This window comes from Panthera pardus, unplaced genomic scaffold (assembly GCF_024362965.1).
Source record: "Panthera pardus isolate Hobbes unplaced genomic scaffold, ASM2436296v1 HiC_scaffold_10, whole genome shotgun sequence".
NCBI lineage: Eukaryota > Metazoa > Chordata > Mammalia > Carnivora > Felidae > Panthera > Panthera pardus.
Genome location: NW_026526655.1, coordinates 100,358,227 through 100,361,403, shown reverse-complemented (window position 1 = coordinate 100,361,403; position 3,177 = coordinate 100,358,227).

The following is a 3,177-nucleotide window of genomic DNA, read 5'->3' as shown; positions in this document are numbered from 1 at the left end:
AGACAGACATCTATGTGTTTTTGGCTAAGAAGGCAGACTGACAAGTTGATTCTTTTTCTGTAGACAATTCTTCATAAGAAAATAAAGAAACGATTTTATTGTTCTTGTTGCTCATCTTAGAGAGTGGTGTTTGAATGTGTTGCTGTAAGATTCCATTGTATTACTTATACAAATTTTTCTATTCCGTTGTGTCACTCATCACGTTCAAAGAGAGGCAAAACCCCACAGCCGCACTGCTCTGCATGAGACGGGACAAAAGGTCGAAGTTCGAAGTTCTTCATGCTTGGGTTCAAATCTTAACCCTGCCCTGCCATTGCTCAGCTTGAGGAACTACTTTAAAGGGTACTGCTTTCCTCATTTGTAAAGGGAGATAATGGCTCTAATCAGACCATTGGATTCTGGTGAGGCATGGAAGTCATATGTGTTGAGGATCTCATCCATAGTAGACACTCAATAAATCATAGTTATATTGGTAACTCTCATCACCATGATTATGATCGCAGAGAAATTCTAGTCCTAAAGAGGAAGCCTAGAGAAAACAAGACACATTCTTTCTATCGTATGCTAAAACAATACATGTGCACATTTGTAGACAATAAACAGACTGCCTCCAGATATTTCATTCAAATAGTTTTGCGGTAAATGATCTCCAGTCCTAAGGAAAAACAAACAGGATATTTGACGTGAACACCAGGAAAGAGTCTAATCTTTTGATCCCAGGATTTAATTTGGGGAGTTAATATTGTGTTTCTTTTTCTTTACTGGCCCAGAAAAAAAAAAAAGATTCTTCTCTTTAAGAGCAGAATATGTTCAGAATTAAAAACATTTCAGAGGAATAAAACATAAATTATAATTGTCTGAGCACATTTTTGATGAGATTAAATACACCTTTTTCTTTTTCTTTTTTATTTTCTTTCTTTCTTTCTTTCTTTCTTTCTTTCTTTCTTTCTTTCTTTCTCTTTCTTTCTTTTTTTTCTCACCTGCAGAAGTCCCCCATGTCGGACTGGGTGGCTCTGAAATGTATTACTAGATCAGTTACAAAACTGGTTAAATAAAAGGCATCATTCCCAATAAAGCTGAATGGTATTATGTGTGTATGGGGCTTCTAAGTAGCTATATTCACACTCTGTCTAGTCATGTAATAGCTATATTCACACTCTCTCTAGTCATGTAATAGCAATGTGGCACTGCTATGTAACAAATCTGTGTGCTTAATTGAAACTCTGGCTTATCTTCACTTAAGGGAAATAATTAAGGCTAATTATGAGCTTTTTGAGAAATAAGCAGATTCTTAATCTTGACTCTGTAGAGTCTGAGTTCCCATTCTCAGGCAAGTAAAGTGACTAGCTGGGAGGCTGAAGCCCCACCAACCTTACCACCGTGTGTGTGCGTGTGTGCGTGTGTGTGTGTGTTTGTGCGTGCACTTGCGAGTATCACCAGTCAGCTCACTTTTGTCCACCTCCTGACAATCTGTAGGAGCTAGAAATGCGTGTTGCTATTTGCTTCATTTAACTTTCCCTTTTTGCATGTGCCAGGAGGCATCAGATAAACACTAGGACTTCATGGACACCGACTTTTACCTATTCTATGTCATGTGCTTGTAGCTTTTCCCCTCAGCAGTCTCGTAATTTCCCGGAAGAACTGGCATTTGGCACATCCGGGTGGTTGTTTCTCTGGCCGTGCTCAGTCTGGCCTTGTTACCCGGCTATTGGATCTCAGATTCCTACGTATGTGTTTATTTATTTCTCAGAGAGAAATGGATCTCATGGAGATAGTCACTCATCTGGCAAACCCTGCGATTTTTTTCTTTCGAATTCTCATTGAACCTCTAAATCTGCTATTCTACTATAGCTGTCTTTGACTCATGAGTTTAAGCAACCAAGTAGTGGAACATGTGCTCCTATTTCCATAATTTCACAAAAAATTTCTACCTCCTGTTTTAGTTTGTGATCACTCAGAGATCACTCTGAGATATCACTATTTCAGAGTATGAACAGAGAAGATAATATAATATTACTCAGATCATGAAGCTACAATGAATTAGAGTAAAATCCTACTTAAGTTATTTATTATTTGACCTGAGACAAACTATCCAGGCTTGAGAAAAATACCCTCATCTGTAAAATGGGGCAATAATAATACTGACCTCATAGAAAGGTGGTCATGAGTAACAGAGATAAGATATATGAAGTTCTGGTCTCTTTGTCCCTGGGAAAGAGCTCAGCAACTAATAGCTATTACTTTGATGATCATTGTGGGGTTTTTTGTTTTAATTTTAGCCCTGCAGGAAAGTCATAATACTTTGATAGGAATTTTAGCTTTAAGCATTTTTATCTGTTGCTAGTAATGACCTCACCTCACTATCACTAGTCCAATATCCCACTAATTTGTTTAAAAGGAAGAAATCCTAGAATCTATCCCTATACATTCTCCCCATGTCTCCATACAGCAGAATCATCTGCTTAAGAAGAAGTATTCTAGGAGCACCTGTGTGGCTCAGTCAGTTAAGCATCTGACTTTGGTTCAGATCATGATCTCACAGTTCATGAGTTCAAGTCCTGCATCGGGCTCTGTGCTGACAGCTCAGACCTGGAACCCACTTTGGATTCTGTGTCTCCCTCCCTCTGTCTCCCTCTCTCTCTCTCTCTGCTCCTCCCCCGCTCATGCTCTGTCCCTCTCTCTCTCTCCCTCAAAAATAAATAAACATTAAAAAAATATTCTAGGGTCACCTGGCTGGCTCAGTGAGTACAGCATGTGACTTTTGAGCTCAGAATCATGAGTTTGAGCCTCATGTTGAGCATAGAGATTACTTTTTTTAAAAAGTATTCTATATGCCTAATGTACCACTATGTATTAGTGGCAAAGATTGTTTTATTTTTTTTTTCTCAGAGTATACTTTAGATATTCACTTTCTGTCTTCAGCTAAATAATTTGATTTAATGTTCATGGCATCACCAAACATGTCCCATATCCAAAGGCTTTTGTTTACTTGCACCTGCACAGCAGTCATGGTTTTAGTCATTATCCTTGTAAGTGTTAAGCTTCTAAGAACAAAGAAACACTTAGGCTTTATTGGCAAGTGTCTGTCCCATAATACTGTAAAACATTATGAAATTTATGAAGAATAATAGATATATAGTTTGGAGAATAACAAATATCCTTTTCCAACTTTGAGCA